General features: G+C 35.6%; 1 protein-coding gene across 1 annotated transcript in view; it reads right to left on the bottom strand.

The window, feature by feature from the left end:
* The window catches only part of LOC133520838 (uncharacterized), a 96,807-nt gene extending 85,689 nt beyond the window's left edge, over nt 1-11,118 (bottom strand). Inside the window, exon 1 of the mRNA XM_061855523.1 lies at nt 9,778-11,118. The gene's annotated coding sequence lies outside the window, so the exon portion shown is untranslated. The remainder of the gene's footprint in view (nt 1-9,777) is intronic.
* Between the last annotated feature and the right edge of the window lie 16,641 nt (nt 11,119-27,759).

The raw sequence follows: 27,759 nt of genomic DNA, 5'->3' as shown, positions 1-27,759 counted from the left end.
CACAAATCAAAAAATATTTCATAAAATAATATGATTTGTTCTCTAGTTGGCTTTTCATTGGTCCGTATTCTTTAGTCCCCGTGGGATGAAATCATATTTGACCTATGATTTCGATGTCAGTCTTAGGACGTAAAATAAATGGCTGCTTGGTTCGTTTCTCTGCCTCATCTTGTTATAATCTCTAGAGAATACTGTACAGTTCTGTATATGTGGTACTGTAGATTTATATTTAATATTCGATTTCTCGTACAGTCAGCAACACAATGCAGCAAAAATGGCTGAATGACTGTACATTGTTTAACCGGTATGAATCGTGTCATTCACGAAGACGCGTGCCTTGATTCGTATCGTCATGTTATTAAAGGTTAGATTTGACAAATCTGCGCGTCATCGTGGATGACACGAACTATAGAGAATGCTTTCTGGCATTAAGTTTGCCTTTTGTACGTTTTTTACTGTGCTATGTAGTTAAATAAATATAGTCGACGTGAAAGTTAACTGTTAGCACTTCCTTCTACTTAATCCCTTACTGTATGTAATAAAAAATGTTTATTTAAATCTGAACTTTAATTACGGTCAATAGAGTTGAATATCGCAACCGCCATGTATGGCTGCGTATGCGATAAAGGGTTAAAATTTGGCAAATATATCACAACCTTGATGAAGCAAAGCAGCGGCCGGACAGACAGACAGATGGACAAGGCGTAACTATAAAGGTTCCTAGTTGACTACGGAGCCTTAAAAAGGGTCTAAATAAGTTAACCTTTAGGCCTCGTGGGACGAAATGATATTTGACCGAAGATTTCGATTGCAGTCATAGGGTGGAAAATAAATGGCTGCTTGGTTTATTACCTAATCTTGTTACAATCTCTTGAGAATACTGTACAATAATGTATACAGTGTTTTTTGAATTCCGTTAGCTTCAGGGTATAGATCCGTTTGGACACGTTTAAGGAAACTAAATGGTATAGATAATTATCAAAAACTAGTACGAGTATTTATTTTTATTTTTGTAAGAAGTATTTTAATGTTGCATATCTCTCTTCTTCAGTCGGTCCCTCAATGCTGAGGATCGTGACATCATGTCCTTCTGCATATGTTATGTTATGTACATGTTATGTTGCATATAGCGTTGTTGTTATACGGGCATTACATTTAACCCAACCAAACAATTGAAAACTGTGGCATATTAATGTCATTTCGTACATCGATCGTCCGAGATAGTACTAACGTTTAGTAGCAAATGTATAAATTCGTACTTAACACTAATCAATATGTAACAGGTCCTAAGGCACGTGTACACGCTCGTAAGGCCCTTATTTATTGTCTAGTTTTTGGTACAATTGAAATAAAACCGTTTAACTTAAAACTTTTTTACTTTAATTTATTACTTGTAAACTTGTCTCTATAAATATTTAAATCCTAAATATATTTTATTCGTGAATCGTTGTTTGTATATTAGCCAGCCACATTAGGGCTCATGCTAGACAACGTCCATAATGTGTTTATTTGGGGTCGCCGTCATCGAAAACGATGAGGAGGACTATATATATGTATATTTAGATCTTTGCTTGTTTGTCACTCAAATTTACACTACTGTTTTTATACTGTATAAAGCTATCGGATTTCTTTGCATAACCAGACACGAACTTGGTCGGTTTTTGCTGTTAATTCTCGCAGTGAAACATTATGGAATTATTATAGTACAATGTGCAACGAGCGGGGTATGTGAAATATTGTACGAGAGTTTTATATTCACGATAGCCGCAGGCTGGAGTAGATTAAAGAATCGAGTAACAATAACAATATTGTTACCCCCGGAGTTACACAAAATGTTTTTCATCAAACACAACAGCGTAGAAAAAACTCAATTTCAATCGAAATAATTCTTAAATACGGTAACATTTAAAAACTTTCGTCCGCCATATTGTCATTCTTTGACAGTTTAGGCATCGAAGGCACATACCTATCCGACGTTCAGCCACAAGTGAATATTGTGTAAAAATATTTTAAACGGCTATTAAATTAATCAAATTAAATATTTTTAATCAGGAACAAAAATAATAAATTAAAAACGTTAATATTTTTAAAGTAAAACTCATTTTTACCTAGTTAATTTCCTGTAGTTGACTCTGTTCACCCAGTTCAAACCACCTGGGTCAATTAAGTAAACTAAAAATACACTTTATTCACCTTTACGAATCTTCTATGAATTAGTAACATAATTAAAAAAAATTAAAGCTATAACTCCCACGGGAACAATATAGGCCTTTGTGCTTCAGTACACTTGCATGAAATAAGATCGTTCTCGAGCAAGTGTGATGAACAATTATAAACGTTCTCAGTTCAGACGAAATTATTTTTTGAGTCTTGAATATTTTCATGAAAGCTTTACTCAATGTATGGTACGAGAAACTTGATGAGAAAATACCTTTATCTTGGATAGGGATAATTATCTACTTACCACTTTTCCCTTTATTTTATAAACGAAAAAGTTTCAGGAGTCAAAGTTTGTTAGTTGATTATACGTACTTACTTTAACCACTCACCGGACTTTAATTGATGTAAGTTATTCTTCTTTTTGAAAGCCTCAAGCGTCGCAAGTATGTCAACCTCGGCAGTAGTTACATATTTGCGGCGTTTGGGGTTGAAACCCTAGGGCCGTGGGGGCCTAGCGCGCGCCGCCTCTATAAGGAGTTAGCAAAACGCCTCATAGAGGCTTCGGGTGAAATGAAATGAAATGAAATGAAATGAAATGAAATGTGTTTATTTGCTTAACATTATGTACAGATAGGATGGTATAGTCAATATTATTATGTCCAGATAATGTCAATACCTTATACTAGTAGGCATGCAAAATATTTTAAAAACCTATTTACATTATATTACATTAAATTACATATTTGCATAATCAATTACAATAACATTATATTTCAATAAATTATTATTATTAAATATTAACAATGAAAATAGAGCCAAGAATAGAATTAATAAATAATAAAATGTCACAATATCAATAGAAATCTATATTTAAATATTCCTTAACGCTATAAAAATTGTGCTGGCTTAAAAATATTATAATCGCTCGTTTAAATTTAATAAGTGGCATGTCTCTTAGCGATTGTGGCAGTTTATTATATATTGTGTATGTCATCCCATCGTCATTATTTCGATAAAGCGCCAAATTGTTTTTTGTTCCAAGAAGTTTGTTCAGTCGATTAGCTCTAGCATTCGGATTTACTTGAGCTATAAAAGTAAAGTATTGGTAATGTTTTTTTACAAAAATGCATATTTCTGCTATGTATATACATGCCAAAGGAAGAATTTTAAGTTTTTTAAACATGGGTTTACACGATTGCCTTGTACCAATACCGCTTAATGCTCTGATGCACTTTGTTTGAGCTTTAAATGCTCTATCAACGTCAACTGAGTTACCCCAGATTATAACGCCATATCGTAACACAGATGATACATAGCTATGGTAGGCGTTTAAAGCTGTGTCTAAGGATGCGATATTTTTTAGTCGTTTGAGTGCGTACACAAATCGGTTCACTTTAGTGCATACAAGGTCAATATGTTTCTTCCAGTTACAGTGTTCGTCAAGAGTTAATCCCAAAAAGACAGTCGAATTAACCATTTCTACTTTAATATTATTGTACATTATATTTATAGATAATGTTTGGCTCTTATTTGTTCTAAATTGTACAGCTTTGGTTTTACTAATATTAATTCTAAGATCATGATTATTCAGCCAATTTACTATGGCTTTAATAGATTCATTAATTTCATTTTCAAAGGTGTTTACGTTCGTAAATTTAAACAATAAAGTAGTATCATCAGCAAATAATATAGATTTGTGTGTTGTTACATCGGGAAGGTCATTAATATATAGAATAAATAATAATGGTCCTAAAATGCTTCCTTGAGGAACTCCTCGGCCATTAAGTTTATATTCTGACATGACACAAACTTTTTCATCATTAATTACTTTACATATTTCAGTGCACTGTCTCCTATCATTTAGGTAGCTAGTAAGCCAGTCATGGGCTTTACCTCTAATGCCATAATCGTAAAGTTTATTGAGAAGCGTTTTATGGTTTACAAAATCAAATGCCTTTGACATATCTAAAAATAATGCTATAATAGGCTCTTTACGATCAAGACACTCGGTAACATATTTAACTAAAGAAAAACTAGCCAGAGACGTCGATTTACCTGACTGACCAGGGTGACCAGAGGGCTGGCCTGTACTTCGCCCAGCGGATAAACATTGCTATCCAGAGGGGCAATGCAGCCAGCCTTCTGGGCACCCTGCCAAGCGGTCTCGATCTGGGACAATTTTTTTATTTATAAGTTTTTAATTGTTTTTCCACCCGTTTGTATTAATAAATACTTTTTTGAAATTGAAATTGAAATCTTTATTGTCATATTGTGAGTTACAATGATCTTAAAATTATGTCAGGGTAGAATCATCACAATCAACCGCGATGCGGCGTACAGTGTTAATACTAAAACTAATCTTACAGCTAAATAATTATACAAATATTGTACACCATGTGATGCGAAGAAAATGATTGGTACTGTGTCAATAGGTAAATTAATAAATAATATGTCATACTAACTCGACGGCATAAAGTGGTCAATTATCTTATAGTAAGCTTTGTCTAATAATAATAATCTTTATAATTAACTAAATTTACCGGATTAATGCATGCCGCAGACTGCATGTTGTCATTCAAAAAGACCATTCATAGAACTATCTTAATCTAGTTAATAATAAATATAGATAGATATATTCTATTTACGATTTTGATATTTTTTATTTAAAGACAATAATATTAAAATAATAAAGTTAGTTATAAAGAAGCATCAGCCATGTCAGTTTGCTCCATATATTTTGATATATTTCTTTCGCATTGGGCGTCCTCTTTTTTTAATACGTCAATGGTGATATGATACAAATTCCAGTTAAAATTATACATGTTATATTCTTTAATACTTTTATTTTATATCATCATCTTGGGATCACTCATTATGCTTCAATTTCTTCAATATAATGTAATTTTTTTTTAATTTTAAGCTATGTTCAACACAATATTTTTATGTAATGTATGAATAAAGAAAAAAGCGGCCAAGTGCGAGTCGGACTCGCCCATGAAGGGTTCCGTTTATGACGTATTAAAAAAAACTACTTACTAGATCTGGTCCAAACCAATTTTCGGTGGAAGTTTGCATGGTAATGTATATCATATATTTCAGGGGTGGCCAACTTGATTAGACCCAAGATCTCCTGTTTACTAACGAAACCCTGTGCGGTCTACGAATTACATACTTCTTGAAACCTTCAATGAAACTGCTGGTCTACGTATTTATATTTTTTGCCTTGCCACGATCGACTGGACTAACAGTCGCGATCGACCTGTTGGCCACCCCTATATAATATAAAAATATATTATATATTTTTTAGATTTTTCATTCTGTTATTTTAGAAGTTACAGGGGGGGGGGGGGGGGGGCACATTTTTTCACTTTGGAAGTGTCTCTCGCGCAAACTATTCAGTGTAGAAAAAAATGATATTAAAAACCTAAATATCATTTTTGATTTTTTTTTTAAATTTTATGACGTATTAAAAAAAACTACTTACTAGATCTCGTTCAAACCAATTTTCGGTGGAAGTTTGCATGGAAATGTATATCATATATTTTTTTTTTTGATTTTTCATTCTGTTATTTTAGAAGTTACAGGGGGGGGGGGGGGGGTTACACATTTTTTCACTTTGGAAGTGTCTCTCACGCAAACTATTCAGTTCAGAAAAAAATGATATTAGGAATCTAAATATCATTTTTGAAGACCTATCCATAGATAGGTACCCCACACGTATGGGTTTGATGATTTTTTTTTTAAGTTTATGACGTATAAAAAAAAACTACTTACTAGATCTCGTTCAAACCAATTTTCGGTGGAAGTTTGCATGGCAATGTATATCATATATTTTTTTAGATTTTTCATTCTGTTATTTTAGAAGTTACGGGGGGGGGGACATTTTACCACTTTGGAAGTGTCTCTCGCGCAAACTATTCAGTTTAGAAAAAAATGATATTAGAAACCTCAATATCATTTTTAAAGACCTATCCATAGATACCCCACACGTATGCATGGGTTTGATGAAAAAAGATTTTTTGAGTTTCAGTTCTATGTATGGGGAACCCCCAAAATTTATTGTTTTTTTTTTTCTATTTTTGTGTAAACATCTTAATGCGATTCATAGAATACATCTACTTACCAAGTTTGAACAGTATAGCTCTTATAATTTCGGAAAAAAGTGGCTGTGACATAATCGGACAGACAGGCGGACATGACGAATCTATAAAGGTTCCTTTTTTTGCCATTTGGCTATGGAACCCTAAAAAAGATAAAGAAAGACAATATAGCAGGTTTCATACATCGTTACCAAGCTTTCTGGAACTCCGATGTTTTTTTCGACTGAATTCATTGTACTCTGTAGTTAGCAATGTAACGAAAATTGCATGTAAGTTCTTGAACCGCCTTAATGAGGCTTTCGATTTTTATTTAAGTTTCAAGTCTGAGAAAATATTTGCCTTTAATTTACTTTAGATTTAACAGTTTTAACATTTAAGTTTAAGTTTTTTCCTCGGAATACCCAACTGGCGTGAAGTGGCGCAGGATAGGGCAGAGTGGCGCTCTCCTGTGTCAAAGGCCAAGATCCTGTTTGGGTCACTGAGCCAGTGAAGAAGAAGAAAAAGAAGAACATTTAACCCGTGTATTTTATATTCAACTTCGAACGCAAAAACAAACCTAACGATGTGACGTCTTTAGGTAATAGTACATTACGATACAAGTGCGAAAAATAGGAAATTCGAAACGAGTGGCGATAAATTAAAACACGACCGAAGGGAGTGTTTTAAATCGACACGAGTTGCGAATTACCTATTCGCACATGTATCGTACAACGTTTTACAGTACATATGGCCCTTTAAATGTTCGACACAGTAACGTAATATGCTACTTCTCGCACTAGTGCTATAAAGTAGCCCCATATGTACTGTAAAGAATAATTTCTTGCGCTAAAAATGCACATAGAAATATGTGAAAAAATTGTATGCAAAGTTCTTAGCATTTTTAAGAGTGCTAATGCAACTCATTAGCTTTGTAAACTCAAACCAGATGCAAAACAGAAATTTCATCTCAAAGACGACCTTCTTTTGAGTGCTGAGTTTCCTTCTTCAACCTTAGAGATAATACTGCTTTGATGGAGGTTCATTATTGAGTATGAAAAACGACCGAGTAATTCTTTAGAGCTTCGTTCAGAAGACTTCATTAAGGATTTTTTAATGTTAAACGAATGAAAAGTCCTTTGTAGTGGAGAGATAATTGGTAACTTAAAATCATTATCGTTATAAACCGAGTGTTAGTAAAGGTCTTGCTTTCAGCTTGGGCAAAAATGTTTTCGTATGTCTTGATGTTCTCTACAGGTCACAATTCTCAACCGATTCTCGTGAAAATGTTGTGAGCAGATTCGATGGTTAAATAGATATAGTCTATTGAAATTATATCCCAAGAACTTTATGAATCTGGTATAATCCAAACCCAAGTTATGTGGGTTCAAAAAAACGGCCAAGCGCTTCGAGAAAAGGTAGGTAGTGCCCAATGCGCTTCTCGTTGCTCGTCTTGGCGGCGGCACTACCGTGCTCCCAGATTTAATAATAGAAGCGAACGAAAAAGTAAAGAAAAAACATACGACGGCGTTATCTGAAACGATCAACGATAGAACATGTCAACAGATTTTCAGACAAGATTTTCCGGGATCGAAACTGATCTCTTTGAACCTTAATTAACAATATTGTGTAACGTACAAACAAAAGAGTCTTCCTTTTCAGGAGTGAGCGGAAATAATTGCTATTTGGTTTCATTGATCTCGTATAATAGGTATTAATCTCTTATTAAGTCTCGTACCAAGTTATCGAGTATTTAACACGTGTATTTAGTTCTGTTAGAAGTAATTTGTCTGTCTGTCTATTACCTCTCGCTTAAACTTCTAAACCGATTTAAATTAAATTTGGTATGAAGATTGTATGAGTCCCGAGGAAGGACATTAGACAGTTTTTAGGGTTCCGTTCTCAAAAGGTAAAACAGGATCCTATTACTAAGACTCCGCTGTCCGTCCATCTGTCTGTGGTGACAGATCACCAGGCTGTATCTCATGAGCCATGATAGTTATTAGACGGTTGAAATTTCGGACAGATAATGTATTTCTGTTGCCGCTATAACAACAAATACTAAAAGCACGGAACGCTCGGTGGGCGAGTCCGGCTCGCATTTATCCCGTTTTTATCAATTATCATTATTATTCCACGTAGGCGAAAACGTGGGCAGAAGCTATACTCTGTATCTTTAGGTTGTTAAATAAAAGTAAACAAAATCTACCCTCAAATGGCTTCTTAAGCCAGTTGAGGGAAGATGAAAATATTACATGATCAAATAATGTAGGTTAAAGTCAGCTCGTTCAGTCACAGATTCAAGCGTTTTTGTATTTGGTTGGTTAACCAATAAATGTTGTAACTACCCGAAAATTTAAAAATTGTTTACTTTTATTTAAAGATACATTAGGTATAAAGATACAGAGTATAGTGACATGTATAATTTATAAAATGCTAACAAATTAGGTACCAATATTTTTACAGCTCATAGTACTCGGCTCCTGGATTATATTTAAGTATAAAACGTAGATTTCATGGTGGTTTTTTTTGGAGGAAATTGGAAAACAAATTGCTTCATAAAACGTCCTGTTACTGTGGTAATTAAATAAGACCTCATTTTAAAGATTTTAGAATCTATTTTACCTAACAACTGAACACTTCACATTGATAAATCAAATGACACGTTGATTATGACATTTAAGATAACCAATTGTAGACATGAAAGTGTTAAATATCTTGTCAGTTAAATGCACATGTGATTGTTTTTCGAAAAAAATTTTTTTTTTGGTTAACAAAACAAAAAAATGATATGAAAGTTTTCTTAATATCTATTTATAGTTATTGTTTTAAAGTATCATCTTTTAAAATATCGGTAACTTATTTGTTAGTACCTTATAGTAAAAAAACTGGGCTAGCAATAAACCTCTAAGCATGATTATCTATTTTCTTTCTTACAATAAAAGACGTTTTGATTTCTCACGTTCTGAAAATGGCTCATTGTTTATGAAGCGGGCTAAAATTTATAGGTTTAAAAAGTAGAGTGTTTAACTCAGGTGAAATCTCGAACTATTAACAGATAACTCGTCTAGCATGTTCGCCTTTTATCCCTTGATTAACGATTTACTATAAACATTATGTTTATTCGGCAATTTTTTTATATTTAAAACAATCATGAATTATCAGATTTGTCTGTGACTTGTGGTATTTTGATGTGGGTACATTATCTTTGACCGTCTTTTTTATTTATTTTTTTCTAAAATAAAATCAATAGCACTACTTATATGTAATAATTGAGCTCCGAGAGGCTTAAACTTACGAACTTTCAAGTTGTTTGCCAATTAAAGGGTTAAAATTTCATGAACTACGTAAGCTTATTAAATAAAGTTTACATTTTGATAAACATGGTAAAAACATTATTAACAAAAATTATTTAATATGATCGCACTAAATACTTTATCATATGAAAATACGAATAAAAACATATTTTTTATTATTTCATGTTTGGCATTAAAGCATAATTATATCTAATTTTTATGAATGAATGAATCGTAAAACATACCTCATATACACGAAAACACCGTTACTCAGTTATTAAAAAATTCTAAAACACCTCCGACCACTTCACAAAACAAACAACATCCACAAAAATACTTCCAACGCACTTTTCAAACTCAAATTCTAAAATAGAACGTTCGCCGTTCGAAATTCGAATTCAAGTTCCCGGCGCGCGTGCTCAAGCTCGGGAGGTTTCAGCCAAACTGGCTGAATGGACCGCCGTTGTCACACGATAAAAAGGTGCTCAGCGCAGAAAAATGTCAGTGACGATGTGAATGCAAAATGACTTGAAATATGGCGGGTGCTATCTATCAAACTTTTGTTGAGTTTGGGAGTCGAATGGAGAAAAATTAAGCTTGATGACCGTCATGAACTGCACGTTTTCATAAATATAATGATGGCTCTTTTTTTGCCCGACTACGGGCAAACGTTAAAAAAAGGTCGATGATTGTGGATTTTTTTTGTTTGTATTTTGTGTATCAACAGTGGATAGCGACTAAACTACTGGACAGATTAAATTAACGAATTTCCAAAAAGGAGGAGGATCTGCTGGTCAAAAACTCGTAAACTGGTTAGGTTTTTCAAATGTTGTGCTTTTAACGTTAGTATGAGCATTTCTTAAGCACGTTCGTTTTTTGTACGTAAACCATTGTTAGAATCGTGTAAAATCGTAGCTAATTTTGGCGCGTCTGCCAGCGACCTCAATGCATAGACTGGGGATTTAAACTGTGCCATTCAGTAACAACAGGCACCGTTCTGGCGACCCTGTTGTGAAACTATATATTATTGCCCCAAATTAAATGTCACAAATTTAAAGCCCTAGCCAAGAATAGTTTTGCAAATATGAGATAAAGTTAAATAAGAGAATGCTCCAACAAAATTTGATTACTTACCACTGAAGAGGAATTTCCACCCGCGGTCACTCCGGTTGAGGAAAGAGCTTCCTGCCGAGGTATTCTCGAGGGTCTACAGCAGGGATCACCAATTAGTTCTCTCAGTCTTCAGGGGTCCGGTTTTTAAATTAAAATTACTATCGCGGTCCGTTTCTACTTGAGTTTATTAAATCAGTAAAAAAATAATATAGGTCGCCATTCGGGACCCCTGGTCTACAGTATGGGGTTTAGAAAAGGAGGTTACAGGTTTTTTAATTGTCGTCAACGCGCATGTAATATCCTTGTAATTGCAGGCGTCCATAGCCTACGGTGACCGCTTACCATCAGGCGGGCTGTACGCGTTTTTATATACTACGTCGGTGGCAAACAAGCATACGGCCCGCCTGATGGTAAGCAGTATCCGTAGCCTTGTACGCCTGCAACTCCAGAGGAGTTACATGCGCGTTGCCGACCCTAACCCCCTCCCACCCCTCGTTGAGCTCTGGCAACCTTACTCACCGGCAGGTACACAACACTATGAGTAAGGTCAAGTGTTATTTGGCTGCGGTTTTCTGTAAGGTGGAGGTACTTCCCCAGTTGGGCTCTGCTCTAGATCTGGAATGACATCCGCTGTGCTGTGCCCTACCACACAGAGCGAGATGACATTCACAATGCCTATACCTCTCTTGTGGACGTAGTTTAAGGGCGTACCCGGGTCCAAACGGGTTTTGCCATCGACGGGGTATAAACCGTCGACCGACATTCTCCATACAATTGTTAAACGGTCCGAAAAGTTCAGGATTGGCAAACAAGTACAGAAAAATTCTGCGACCTTTCACAAGATAGGCCGACGATCTAGTAAACAAGAGAGATAAGATTAGAAAAGAGGTCATCTGCAGGGGAATCAATGTAAGGAATTGCCAAACTTAGGTATAATAAAGGGATGATGACACCTATGACTTTTAGAAGTAAACATTTTTATATACGTGCAATATATCATCGGAAAAATATTTTTTTTTTGTTTTAAATAAATTTAATACTTCAAGACAGCTTAAACCCAAGTACCGTTCTGTAAGAGTCGTTTCGTGCGTAGAGTACGATTGTCAGACATTGATTATCGTTTCTGAAGTTTGTAATCCTAATATTATGAATTGATTTTAATAAATTAGCATTGTAATATAACCAGCGAGCAATTGGGCAAACTTTCCGTATTGGTATGGAATACGGAAAGTTTGCCCAATTGCTCGCTAGATGGCGCTAGCGTCGAGATAGATCGCGCAAGCGTTAGTCTATCACAGTTTCATGGCATGTATTAGACATTAGTGTGCAAACCATTCGCTAGATAGCAGCGGCGTAGAGATAGAACGCGCCAGCGTTTGTCTAATTGTCTTTCATAGAATAGTTAAGTTCTAAGTTTGATTTGTTAATTTGATTATTTCGAATCAACAAGTGACGCGGTTAATATTATGCGAAGATTCAGCTACTCTGTGCACTTTCCTATCTAGTGTATGGAAATGGAAACCCGTGGTTAAGTTTGTGCTGACGGTGTTTGCTCCTGCGTACTCTATAAAGGTCGACACTTACACAGTCTGTATTAGAGTCTGAACAAGATAAGTTGGCAGCGATTTTGATAGCCCAGACGGTGTATGGGTTATTTTCAACGTCAAACTTCTATGAAATTATGAATGACGTTTATCTTGGTTTGATTCTACTTTTTTTTTGTGCACTGTTACTAACTCTGTGAAAAATTCGCCAAGTTTAAAAATAAACTAATTATCGTTAAGTACTGTCTTTCGCTGATTGGAACGCCCTATAGATCTGATAGATCCCGCCACGATTCGTGTCAAGTGTATGGTTGCGATTTTTTTAGTAATACTTGCGATTATTAAGGTAAAATATACTCATTTATGACTGTACGGGAACTGCAAACCGAGCGAGGAGAAATGGTACCGATGGTGGAAACAGGCTGATTTTATACAAAGGTAATCACTTAATATATTTATTATGTGTATTTTACCGTTTATTCAAATTTTTAGAAGGCTCACATGCAGTTTTTCGTCTTATATTACGAGTGTTCGATCGAAAACAAAGCTTTGAAATATACCTGTTTATACAAGAAGGCGTTTCATTTTCGCCCGCCCTACGATACTATCAGATACAATTTGTCGCACAACATTGAAGTATTTTGGAGAAAAGGGAGAAGGTTTACAATTTATTTGAAAAAAAATATGTCATTTGACAGTGACAGCAGTACTGTTATGAAGTCGCCACCTGGCGTGATGAAATGTCAGTTTGCCTCCTCATTCGGGTAGCAACATTAATTTTGACATTAGCAGCAGAAACAGTCAGCAATAATGTCATGCTGCAATACTGCAGCAGCAAAGCTGGTGTAGTCGGAATACGAACAGTACTTGAAAGCCGACCATACAAAATGAGACTTAACGCTAACGCGTAGGTACGTCACGCCACGCTATCGAATAAATTTACACGTGACGTGACGTGTTAAGGTCTTCGCACACTATACCAATTCCACACCAACTCAACTCACTTTTGGTTCACCTTAGTGGACGACGAGTAGACCACCCGACAGTTACCTAAATTTTAAAATTGTACTATAGGACATACAAGATAAGGCTTCAATTTCATTATTTAATTTTGAGTCGAGTGGCTGTTGAGTTGTAACAATGTGCTAAGACCTTTAAAAGTGGCATTTTTCTAATTGTTGACTGTAATGGTTAAATTAAGATTTCGTATAACAAACTATAAAATATTGCGTTTTTTTTTCTTATTTTTTATATTAAAAAGATCATGAAGTATCATGGAATTATCAGATTTGTCTGTGGCTTGTGGTGGTGGTTTTGTAGCATTTACTTTTGATGTGGGTTTGACATTATCTTTGACCGTCTTTAAGATTTTTTCTAAAATAGAATCAATAGGAGCTATTTTATAATATTTTTTATTGAGCTTAGCTCGAGAGGCTTAAACTTACGAACTTCCAAGTTGTTTGCCAAATATATATATATATATTTTTTTAATTTATTTAGGATCACCAACAGACAATACATCAGAGAATTAAAGGGTTAAACTTTCATAATATACGTAAGCTATAATAAAGTTTACAATTTTATAAACATGGTAAAAATATTATTAACACAAATGAAAATACGAATTAAAAACATATTTTTATTTATAATGTTTGGCATGAAAGCATGTGTTTAATTTTATGATAAATTAATTATGTCTAATTTTTATTCATTAATTAATCGTAACACTTACCTCATACATTACCGTAGTGTTGTAAAAAAAACTCGCTGAATGTTAAATTACGTCATTTTTGCGTCAACAGCATGAAAATAGGCGTCCATAGGCTACGGTGACTGCTTACCATCAGGCGGGCCGTATGCTTGTTTGCCACCGTCGTGGTATAAAAAAAAAGTACAGGCCCCGAATTTATAAGACATACAAACGATATCTAAATGAGAACTTATCTAAACCAGAACTTATCGTTATCGTATTTCATTCTTCGAATCGGGCCGTTAGTTTATATTGAAGCTGGGCTATAATTTCGGCTTGTACACGACCGAGCACACGGTGCGCCAGCTATTCAGATAATGCCTGGTGTGCAAACGCGCTAGTGATGCGAAATAGCTAAACTCAGTGACGTTCATATTAAATGTTATGCAATAGGTGTATGAAAGACGTTCACTGCTGCATCACTAAACTTATGACCAGAGGGCCTACCGCGAATCACGTTCGAAGTTTTGCCTCCCTGCCACACCTACGGATGAATTTACTAATGCGACAGAGAGGCAACACGTCGAACGTGGTTCGCGGTAGGTCCTTAGTATCCGTACATTTCATGCCGTTGACGCAAAAATGACGTAATGTAACATACAGGGAGTTTTCACACTTAACAAGTATTTACGTTAAATACACTGTTAATTTTTTATTTATTTAAAAGAACAATCTATTATTTAGTTAAGTGACAGTAAGATAGTAGAAGTCAGTTAGATGTATTTTAATGATTATTTCAAGTTTAAATATCGGTAAACTAAAGAGGTTGACAAATGCGTACATAATTTTTACGAAAAGACTAATTTGAATTATCTCACTCTATGCAGCGTGACGTATTTTTCCGTCAACGTCATGACATGTGCGGGTCCTGCTTATGACGTACCATCCGTCATTTATTTTATCAAAAAAATCGATAAATGCACCGCAGTAATGTTGCAATACTTATACAGTTATAGTTGACATCCGAATATCACCTTAATATAGATCGAGTCATTCACGAAGACGCGTGTCTTGACTCATATTACCATATCATTAAAGGTTGGATTTAACAAATCGGCGCGTCATCGTGACACAAATACGAGTCATCATTCGCATGCCCTTATCCCATTCATTTGGGGTCGGCGCAGCATGTCTCTTTCTTTAATATATTTCTGTCACTCGTCATCTCATCATTCACTCGCGTTTGTTTCATGTCATCTCACACAATCCATCCTTTTTCTAGGTTTTCCCCTCCCGTTCCATCCCTCCACATTCATTCGTAATACCTTTCTCGTCACACGACTTTCATCCCTCCACATCACATGCCCATACTACGCTAGGCGATTCGTTCTTACTTTTTCTACACTTTTTTTGCACGAACTATACGAGTTAGGTAACAAAATATTCTGAGGTACATTAAATATTAATTGCTTCATAACTAAAACAGAAACCATATATAAAGAAATGTTTGCATAACAGTAACAACTTATTTGTTACTTACTTAATGCTGGAACTTGCGAACTATTTGTGCTATTTTCAACCAAAAGGGTACTTATTACTGGTTTTTAATAAGACGCTATTTCCATAAAGCTTTAATTTCAAATCAACCTTGTCGACAACCGACAATGTGGTACGTTTTAGTTGAAAATTACACATGTGTTACGTAACATATACAAAATCGGTTTTAGGGTAATGAGCTAAACTTACGTCATTACTTGAGTTCAGTTTTGCTTTTGAATTAGGTACTCAATGAGTTTGGCTAATTTTTTTTCACCTCAGCAGCTCGAACAAGCCTACATTCGTCACTCCAGGGAGTGAGACAAAGAAGCTTTTTAATTTAATGAAGGCCATAAATTCAGGAATATTTCTAGAAGCTTTCGTCATAATGATGATGCCTTTCAGTCATGAATGTAAATAAATGTGGTTAATTTTACTTGATGTTCATTTTTTTAAACCTTTGATATGTTCCCACTACTGAAGTGAAAAGTTGTATGTGTCACACGAGAGCAAAGTTATTTTACATCTCGTGTTTTGGAGTCACTCGCTACGCTCAGGATTCAAACATAGAATAACTCGCTTCGCTCGTGACTCAATTATAGAATCTTTCGCTTACTCGGGACTCAAAATCAATACTCGCAAGAAAAACCAACGTTCCTCTCTTGTTGCACAAATAACTATTTCAGTGTAGTACAAATGGCGGACTTATTGACTTAAGGCATTCTCTACCATTCAAAAAATGGGCTAAAAGAGAAATATTGAACAAACTTGTTAAGTAAGTTCCATATCCGCACTTTATTTATATATAACATTTGCTCATCACTACAATGCTTCGACATTAAACGCCTTGCAGCATAAATCATCTATATAGCTAGGTTATTAAATATTTCCACAATGCGGCGTTATCCGTTGCACGTACGTACAATATATACAGGATAGAATCGAGTTCAGTAAATATTGAAAATTTCCTGCTTTGCTTTGCAGTAAAATGCGATTTTGCTCACTGTTTTTAAGCAGCAAATTACCCTTGTTCGAGCTGCTGACATGAAAAATATTTTTACAATCATTTAACAGCTCTTATTACTAAAAGTTTTTTTGGCACTGCAACTAAAATATATAATAAACTGCCAAAAGATATAGCCAAACTGGAAGGCATTTAGAATTTAAAAAAGCTTATTTAGATTTTTAGTAAGGAAAGCTTACTATTCACTCACAGAATATCTATCTGATGTATAATTTAATTGTTGTTAGTTATATTTATAAATTACTATAGATTATACATGTAAGCTATCTTGACTTAAATATTTGTATGCCTAATGGCAAAACATGGTGATACGCTACTATAATTATAAGACCTATTATGTATGTGTTTACAAATAAACATATTGATTGATTGATTGCAAACGCCATTAATATGTGGTTGTTCGAGAGACCAGCATATTTGCGGCGCTCGAGAGCTTCAGCCGCTCCCGCCGCCCGGCCAGCCCTAACTGACGTGGTGGCTAGATAAGACGGTGCTAGGGTGTCCACATCCACACATGTGGCATCCCAGATGAGCGGTTATTCCATCGGGCCTCTTGCTATCATTGCGCGCCAGACCGGGTGGATCCAATGCGGCCGGCACGCCCACGCTGGCAAAAGACCGACGGATGACATCGTTATGGTTGGCATGGTGGGACAGGCGGCCGGCACTCCTTCATCAGGAGAGGCCGTGGGACTGTGAACTTCTGTTCCGCAGGGACAGCAGTGGGGGACAATTATTTCAGCGCCTAGTTGGAGGCCGACAGCCAGTCCGAAAGAAGAATATGGAAATTCCTAGATTGAACTGTTGGTGGATGTGGAACTCAATAAGGCCCATAATTCTATAATATAATAAATGTTTCCATCTTACGGCCTTGAGTCTTGTCATCAGATATCTCACGCGTACAAATTAACGCGAGCGACGACTGGTGATTTCGTTTCGTGAGGACCAATGAGCGTTAGCGATTCACGTTGATTGTGGCAGCGCACGCAGACTCAAGGTCGTATCAAAATAAGATGAAAACCATATAAAATTGTTAAAACAGAATGGACCTTCTGGTAAATTTGGCATCAGTGTAAATTTGCTAGCCGAAAACTCGGTCAGACAAAAATATAAGCCAGTCTTGTGTGAGATACAATAGCGCTTTATTTTAAAAGTATCCACGTCAGATCAAATAGCTAGTTTTGTGTTTATTGTTTTGGTATAAGAATCTGCTGTGTTTCATGTTAACTTTTGATTTGTAAATAGAACATTACACCAGACTGAATAGTTAGTACACACCCCTGTAACGGTACAGGTACCAGTAATAGAATGGTATAGACAAATGCTGGAAAACAAGTATTTACCATCAGTTTTTAATCGCTGGCAAGATCTTACCATAAACAAGAGCCAAAGAGCTGCTTAAGTTTAATTTTTCATTTAAATTTGTTATTTTGAAAATGGCTGGCGCCTTACATTCCATGACTCGAGCAAAAAACCAAAGTTTTAATTGGTTAATAATATTGAAACCAATTCCAGTAGCTTTTGTTAAATACATAGAAAACATAAAGGATGAATTGGACATTCAACTTTTAAAGCGTAAAGCGGTAGAAATTTTACAGGTGCCGGTGAAATATCAAAAACACTCCAAATTTTCTCTTAAATGTTCCATGATTGGTGCTGTTAACATATTCGTGCAGTCAACTACCTCAAATATTAGGTTTAGAATACGATATGGATTGGATAATATATGTCAGTGTCATAAAGAGACGTTATTGTTTGAAGAAACGTTACTTTTGACACTGCCATATCCGATCCATTTTTTGAAAAATTACCTTACCGCAATATACTGCAAACATTACGAAACATGAAATTACGATACGAGATATACGCTTGTTGACAGTTACTATAAAAAGCTCGTATCGCGTAACTTGTGTATTGCTTTACATTGCGGGCCGAATTATTTTGTATGGTCAATATTTTCATTGTATTTCTAAGCAATATTATATCTCAATTATACTTATTAGGTCCTATGCTATGCTGAATTCACACACTGTATTTATGGAGAGAGAGAGAGAGATCAGTCAATTAATGGACCTTTATTTAAAGTTTAACATGTACTAAGAGCTTCGTCTATATAATTATATTCCATCGCTATGCACGGCTTTGAAGACGTGTTTAATTTGCTTCATAAGGTAAACCAAAACTTTAATTACTGTTATTTATGTAACACTGAATTTAAGGCGGATTTGTGTATGTTCAAAACTACTAGACGGTTACACTTTGGTCATAGTTAGACAGACTTCGAAACTTCGAGTAATTATTGGTAGATTAAGGGCCTGTTTCATAATGTCCAAGAAAAGTCCTGAATAAGCTACTTGCCACTATTCCGAAGAATAGGGACATCGTTGGCGTTTCACAATCTTCTTCTTCTCAGCATATTAGCGTCCACTGCTGATTTTCATGTTGTTCTGTATGCGGCGGTTCTATGCCAGGTCGGCCCTGCCGTCTTTTTGACATCGTCCGACCATCTGGCTCGTGGTTTTCCGTCACCTCGGCTTCCCAGTCGAGGTCTCCAGAACAGCACTCGCTGGCTCCATCGATCATCATCCCTGCAACAGATATGGCCGGCCCATTCCCAGTTCAACTGGGCAATTCTTTTGGTGATGTCAGTAACTTTCGTGTAATAATAAGCTTAACTGGTAGATAAAGTGCGAAGATTTGCAGGAAGTTTTATCGGGTAGTTAATTTATTTGTTAATTAGCTATCCAATACTTTACTTGGACATTGTGAATCAGGCCCTAAACACTATAGGACCTATTAGAAGCACCCCAGAAAATTAAAAAAGTGATTTTCTTGTTTCCCATACTTCCAGATGCAGTATGACGTCACGATCCAGTTTAGTGGGACGTTTCTCACGTTGTTTACAAGACTTAGATTGTCATTTCTGAAATTTGTTTTGCTTTAATGCAATAGACCCCTTACACACATTTCGATACCGCCTAAGTATAATGAGGCAAGTGCAAAATCAAGATTTTGGTTCGAAGTTACAACGGAACGTATCTTTCTTATTTGTTAATGAAGTTCCACAAAATTTTGGATATGTTCTGGCGAAATCTATTAGATTACGTCTGTATTAATAGAATTTTAAAATTTGTCGCAGTTTATGACATAAGAGTATATACTCCAGTATACGCGTATTTTAGCAGAACCAACAAGCACTTGACCAGTATACGTCAAAATTTGTAAATATTTAGGATAAACTTTGAATCAAACAAGAATTGTATGTTACATTAGTATCAAAACATTTATAATTTATCAAATAATTGTAATTCAAATTGTTATTATTCGTTTCTTTACCACGTTGACCTAGTGAGTTATATCAGTATGCCTCACTTTTTATACCCTCCTCCACGTACAGTGGTGCAAGTGACTTGCCTCAGTACTTATACTATGTTCAAGTAAATGAAATGATGTTAGTAAATAAAGTGACGTATACGGATGTACCGTATACGTCACTTTATTTCCCAAACTAATACGAAATTCAGCATGAAATTTCAGTGGGAGGTAAATATTGGTATTTTAATCATATGTAAAAAACGTAATGACAATTTTATAATGATCACTAAATTGTCATTTGCCTCAGTATACTTAGGAGGTAATTTATTCTGATACCAATTAAAATAAATTGTTATCTAGCCTAATAGTTACCTATACATAAATAGGTACCATAAAATTCGCCAGGTAGAAAATAAAATCAAAACTTTAATGAGTTTCATGCCAACTACACTGTATGGGACGGTATTAAATATATTCAGTATTTAACCACAAACAAACCTTGTAGAGGTGATATTGTATTCAGCCCCGCTGTGAACGTGACGAGAGGTAAGAGCACCGGCTATTATAATTATAAAGCTATGCACATACTGCTCTGAAGTGAAATCAAAAACGTTAAAACTAATATAATCAAATTAGTTCCTGGGCTTATTTTTAAATAGACCAATAGTAAAACGGCTCATTTCATCGGTAAAATAAGAATTGTACTTACCTATGCTTTTTAGGGTTCCGTAGTCAATTAGGAACCCTTATAGTTTCGCCATGTCCGTCTGTCTGTCTGTCTGTCTGTCCGAGGCTTTGCTCCGTGGTCGTTAGTGCTAGAAAGCTGAAATTTGGCATAAATATATAAATCAATAAAGCCGACAAAGTCGTACAATAAAATATAAAAATTTAGTTTTGTTTAGGGTACCTCCCCTACACGTAAATTGCGGGTGAATTTTTTTTTTTTTGCTTCAACCCTACAGTATGGGGTATCGTTGGAAAGGTCTTTCAAAACTAATAGGGGTCTTCAACAAACATTTATTGATAAAGTGAATATATTCGGAGATAATCGCTCCGAAAGAAAAAAAAATGTGTCCCCTCCCCTCTAACTTTTGAACCATAGGTCCAAAAAATATGAAAAAAATCGTGGAAGTAGAACTTAAGAAAGACATTAAATGAAAACTATAGCGGATATGATCAGTTTAGCTGTTTTTGAGTTATCGCAAAAACTTTCCCCTTCATAGTAAAAAGACTTTAATTAGGTACTGATTATGCAAACTTGCCTATTTGTTTAACTCGGCTGAAAGATACCATTTCATCCCTTGGTTAACAATTTACTATACTTTAAGCTCCAGTTTAGCTTATTGTGACGGAACCCTACACTGAGCGTGGCCCGACATGCTCTTGGCCGGTTTTATTAGCGATAAGATCGCCTGTGGTGTTTACTTCTACTTGTGTTGCTGTTTTCTTTTATTGAGGTGTGCAATAAAGAGTACGAGTATTTGTATTGTATTCGTCACTTTTTTTAGCACAGTAGATACGATTGATCCGTATTACTACATAGGTGCTTGCTCGAAAAATGGATACCAGCAACCGTAAAGACGACCGTAGCGACAAAAGCGACCGTATGTCATACAGGTAATCACCTGTATGACACACGTCGCTTTTGTATGTATCGCATGAAACATCTGCATTTAATACCCCTCTTAAATGCGGCGAATATAATATTTATGATAGGATTTTTCACACTATATCTACGTCAGATTTCATTTCAGCATTTGTTCTTCACTATTTTGTTCAATTTACTTACCTACATCATATTAAGTCATCATATATATGTACTTAGTGGTAAATCAGGAATTCAAATACATAGACATAGTTTACTTTTTTGTACAAAGTGTTCGTTTGTCTTTCATGTTTTACTTTTTAACTCTCAATTCCTCAAAGATTGACTGGAAGAGATCTCTTAAATGGAAATGAAAAATGAAAATGAAAACCTTTATTGGTAACAACTATTATAGGTCGGTTTTACATAGTGTGCATATACCTTATTAATTATTAAAGTTTTTTTTTTAATACTTCGTCGGTGGCAAACAAGCATACGGCCTGCCTGATGGTAAGCAGTCTCCGTAGCCTATGTACACCTGCAACTCCAGAGGAGTTACATTCGCGTTGCCGACCCTAACCCCACCCCCCTCGTTGAGCTCTGGCAACCTTACTCACCGGCAGGAACACAACACTATGAGTAAGGTCAAGTGTTATTTGGCTGCGGTTTTCTGTAAGGTGGAGGTACTTCCCCAGTTGGGCTCTGCTCTAGATCTGGAATGACATCTGCTGTGCTGTGCCCTACCACACAAGGCGAGATGACATTACATTGCCCAAACCTCTCTTACAGTTATCAGTATAATTATGTATCATTACTAACAATGGGAATATAATCAATACAATATACAAATGTCGAGCTGTAATATGCATCAAATTATTAAATCAGAAGTGCTACTACTACATAGGTGCTTGCTCGAAAAATGGATACCAGCAACCGTAAAGACGACCGTAGCGACAAAAGCGACCGTATGTCATACAGGTAATCACCTGTATGACACACGTCGCTTTTGTATGTATCGCATGAAACATCTGCATTTAATACCCCTCTTAAATGCGGCGAATATAATATTTATGATAGGATTTTTCACACTATATCTACGTCAGATTTCATTTCAGCATTTGTTCTTCACTATTTTGTTCAATTTACTTACCTACATCATATTAAGTCATCATATATATGTACTTAGTGGTAAATCAGGAATTCAAATACATAGACATAGTTTACTTTTTTGTACAAAGTGTTCGTTTGTCTTTCATGTTTTACTTTTTAACTCTCAATTCCTCAAAGATTGACTGGAAGAGATCTCTTAAATGGAAATGAAAAATGAAAATGAAAACCTTTATTGGTAACAACTATTATAGGTCGGTTTTACATAGTGTGCATATACCTTATTAATTATTAAAGTTTTTTTTTTAATACTTCGTCGGTGGCAAACAAGCATACGGCCTGCCTGATGGTAAGCAGTCTCCGTAGCCTATGTACACCTGCAACTCCAGAGGAGTTACATTCGCGTTGCCGACCCTAACCCCACCCCCCTCGTTGAGCTCTGGCAACCTTACTCACCGGCAGGAACACAACACTATGAGTAAGGTCAAGTGTTATTTGGCTGCGGTTTTCTGTAAGGTGGAGGTACTTCCCCAGTTGGGCTCTGCTCTAGATCTGGAATGACATCTGCTGTGCTGTGCCCTACCACACAAGGCGAGATGACATTACATTGCCCAAACCTCTCTTACAGTTATCAGTATAATTATGTATCATTACTAACAATGGGAATATAATCAATACAATATACAAATGTCGAGCTGTAATATGCATCAAATTATTAAATCAGAAGTGCAATGTCAAAAAACTCGCTATAATCATAAAATATCTTTCCAAGAAGCCACTTTTTTAGTTTAGATCCTATTGTAAATAGTGTAAATATTTTCGACAGCGAAACGTGACGTACGCGTTTGCGTTAAGTGTCATTTTGTATGAGATTTTTGACCTTCCAAAACGTCCCGCTTGGCGCGCTGTTCAAAAACCCATACAAAATGAGACTTAACGCAAACGCGTACGTCACGTTTCGCTATCGACTAAATTTACACTAGGGGCACTGATAGGGATAAGGGATATAGATACATTGCCAAAATTATGTTTTATTGTATCTTAACCTGTCTTATGTATAATAAAGTATTTACATAGATACATACACGACGACCGGTTTGGTTTAATGGGTAGTGACCCTGCCTACGAAGCTGATGGTCCCGGGTTCAAATCCTGGTAAGGGCATGTATTTGTGTGATGAGCATGGATATTTGTTCCTGAGTCATGGGTGTTTTCTGTGTATTTAAGTATTTATAGATATTTATATATTATATATATCGTTGTCTAAGTACCCTCAACACAAGCCTTATTGAGCTTACTGTGGGACTTAGTCAATTTGTGTAATAATGTCCTATAATATTTATTTATACAAATATGCCCACAAAGCTCGACAACATGGATCACAGTTATAGTTCCGAACATTACATCATAGTTAACGTCGAAGTTATCCGAGTTAGCGAACATGCCATGATTAAGTTACAGGTTATGGTTATTACAGAGTATAATGTTATTAGAAGGGATAGGAATATTTTAGCGGAAATATGACTGTCGAAATTTCCAAAGTACACAATACATATTTTATTAATGTCGATTAAGAGTTCGCAGCAAGCTCAGTTCTCCATACAAATGTAGCTACGCTCTCATTTTAAAACGACCAGCGATGCTGCTATGAAACTATGTATTAAAAATACGATAAGGTATGTCTATGTCTGTAATTAGTTTATGTAGCTTCAAATACCATTGTTAAAAAATACGGCGAATTTAAGTTTTTCTTACAAACTTGTTGTTGCTCTATTTCGTTTGTTTTATAAGCTGGAGCTATATAAACTTGTTACAGTCTTAGATATACCTCATGTCGTCCAATTCGCATCTACAAATAGGACATTTATTTGTGTGATGAGCACGGATATTTTGTTCCTGAGTCATGGGTGTTTTCTATGTATTAATATATTATATATATCGTCTAAGTAAGTCAATTTGTGTAATAATGTCCTATAATATTTATTTATTAATATTTAATAATGATCGTATACAGTAAAAACTTTTCTTTATTATTTATTAAACTAGCATCCGTCTAAACATGCCTTTAATGTTCACTGTCCCTTATTAATTTGTACAAGCCACAGACACTGTGTCAACAAAGCTAAATTAAACTTTAGCAACATGATATATTTAGGAGAATTAATTCAGTCCCCTCCTTTTTGCCTCAAAATATTAACACTACAGCGACTTTGCAATATCATTTGCATTTTTTGGGTTGTTTATTAAAAATGTAGATGTTTATTATGTGGTTACAAAAGCAACACATTATAGCTTTGATTTAAAATGAAGAAAAAAAATGGTAAAATAAAATCGTGAAGCTGTAACAGACGGGCGTACCGGACCGCGATACGAGTATCGGTCCGGTCGCCATATCTCTTTCTCATTCTCACTTCTGCTTCAGCTGCGTCCTTACCGGATGTAGGGCGGATCACCTTACACTCGATCGATCGAAGCTGAAAATTTGCACATATGAAGTCAGGTGACAATGCCATAAGGTACCGTCGAGCTGATCTGATGATGGAGACAGAAGGTGCATGACCATAGGAACTCTGTGATAAAAGAACGCAACCTGATTGTGTTTGGGGCTTTTTTTTTTGAATTGTCTTTATAAGAATGATGAGTATTACTTGCCTGTGGATATAAGCTTCTACGAAAAATGAAATTTTTGTCACAATTTTTTATGATCTCAAGTAGTAAGGTATAACGTCGATAGCGGGATAAGTTTGAGAGTCGATAAAATTTGCTGAACCAGAAGAACTTCAGAATATTACTTTACCAATACTTACGATAGGTACTATAACGCTTACTGAGGCATCTTGTCTTACTGTTTATGCTGTAGAAAGTGCTTCAAAGTTCGATGTTTGCAATTTTCAAAATTACTGTTTTCGAAGTTTTGCGAATACATCTTACAATTAAAACTTTTAAAGGATTAATTTTGATATACTACATATTTCGTAGCAACGTCAAATTCCCCGGGGCAACCAAATTGTGTAGGCAGAGCGTGTTTGGACGATGTTATAAGGAAAATACTCAGAAATTCAGTTAATATTAATATTACATTATTACTTTTATGAGGGCCAGAAAGTATAAGCTCAATTATCTTTTCATTTCTTAAATGAAGATTGTATTTTATGAGAAAAAGATACAAAATGATGCCTACTTATTCATCGTCTGACTTCGCGAGGTTTTGGCATCATAATTTTTTTTCTATTACACTGCAGTTTTTGATCACCCCGAGATTACCATTAATCAAGGAAGATGATGATAACTTCCTCGCGTTGTCCCAGTATTTTTCCCCGGTTATGGGAACCTCTATCCATGCTCAGGAACAAATATCCATGCTCATCACACGAATAAATGCCTTTACCAGGATTTGAACCCGGGACCATCGGCTTCGTAGGCAGGGTCACTACCCACTAGGCCAAACTGGTCGTTCGAAGCCTGGTTACTTTTGAAAAATCGTATCTCATTCAAGTGTGACATTTTATTTTCTTCATAATCAAAGTGCTGTCATAACATAACGGTTAAAGAGGTTTAATCTTTGTTAATTATGTTGTATTGTATCTTTGTGTTGTTGGGTGTTCACGATTGTAGATACTCAAATTTTTCCTTACCAAAAAGTTAAATAACAGAAAAGAAGCGTGATTGTTTTACTTAAGAGCATGGTGAACGATTCATTATCATTTACTGATTGTGTGGGCTGTAGTCCTGCTCACGTCTCATGAATTATTTTGTATATGTTATATAGTAACACTAAAATTCGCAATCTTCCACACTCAAATTTATTAACGTAGGTATAATAGAGAATTATCTCTTTTTATAAAACTGCTACTCAAATTCTCCAAAATATCATAAATGCACAACGTTAATATTAAAGTTTTCAATTCTGCCGGCACTCCCGGAGTGCAACCCGTTGTTTTTTTAAGTTATCTTCATCGCTCGAGGTCTCAAACTTGGACTATTCATTGGCCCCCATCATAAACAAGTCTGCGAAAAATCCGAAGGTGATAGTTTGAGGCCTGAGGAGGAAAAAATAGTTTTTATCAAACATTATCATTCATCCTACGTGCTTCTACGTAGGATGAATGCCATCACAAACCAAGTTGCGCATACTCGACGATGATTAAAAATTTATCTTCAGTTATCTTTAGATTCCACGAAATTCCAATGAGCGGACCCGGGTATGTCCTTAAACTACGTCCACAAGAGAGGTATGGGCATTGTGAACGTCATCTCGCTCTGTGTGGTAGGGCACAGCACAGCGGATGTCATTCCAGATCTAGAGCAGAGCCCAACTGGGGAAGTATCTCCACCTTACAGAAAATCGCAGCCAAATAACACTAGACCCTACTCATAGTGTTGTGTTCCTGCCGGTGAGTAAGGTTGCCAGAGCTCAACGAGGGTGGGAGGGGGGCTTAGGGTCGGCAACGCGCATGTAACTCCTCTGGAGTTGCAGGCGTACATAGGCTACGGATACTGCTTACCATCAGGGAGGCCGTATGCTTGTTTGCCACCGACGTAGTATAAAAAAAAAACCACTGCTTTCAGAGTAGGTATAGTTGCCATAAAGTTCATTTTTATATTTTTAGTTGAAAATTCAAGGAAAGTAACGAATGTAAGCCTCAGTCGTTTCTTTTGTGATACAAAGCTTCTGAAGCAGAATCAAAACATGTTGTACAAAAACATCTATCTTGTGGAAATATTTCGTCTGAAATTACAGAAATATGGAGAGATTATTCCGTTTTGAATACACTTCCGGCGTCTATATTTCCGGAGTTGAGAATTTCATGTCTAATCCTTTGAACGCACACAAATGCTAAAGATGTCATGTCAGCTGTCATTTCACGCTAAGAACGAATAATAAGAGAGATTCAAAAATCTCTTAAAATACAGTATGTATATTTGATATAGACGTTGGTTTTAGTGCTATAAAACGATTCAGAAAGATTTCGTTAAATTTAGACTTTACTACAATTTTTTTTTTTCGGGCGGAATTGTATTATGTACTTAGTAGTCATTTGTGACATTAAATGCAACGTTTTGAGTTGCTTGCTGAATTATTTTATATGGAAAAATAAACACTTACGTAGATAGGATAACGATAAGTTCTGGTTTAGATAAGTTCTCATTTAGATATCGTTTGTATGTCGTATAATTGACAGAAGCAGCTCGATTCGGGCAACCAGTGTTACTTTGACGTTAGAAATATCGTAGATAGATCTTATTGGGATCACAGCGAAATCGAAATAAACGTCAATTTTGACATGTCGTTTAGTTATCGATCGTTTAAAG

Source organism: Cydia pomonella, chromosome 8 (genome assembly GCF_033807575.1).
Source record: "Cydia pomonella isolate Wapato2018A chromosome 8, ilCydPomo1, whole genome shotgun sequence".
Lineage (NCBI taxonomy): Eukaryota > Metazoa > Arthropoda > Insecta > Lepidoptera > Tortricidae > Cydia > Cydia pomonella.
The sequence above is the reverse complement of the archived record's forward strand: the minus strand, read 5'-3'. Positions and strand labels throughout refer to the sequence as shown.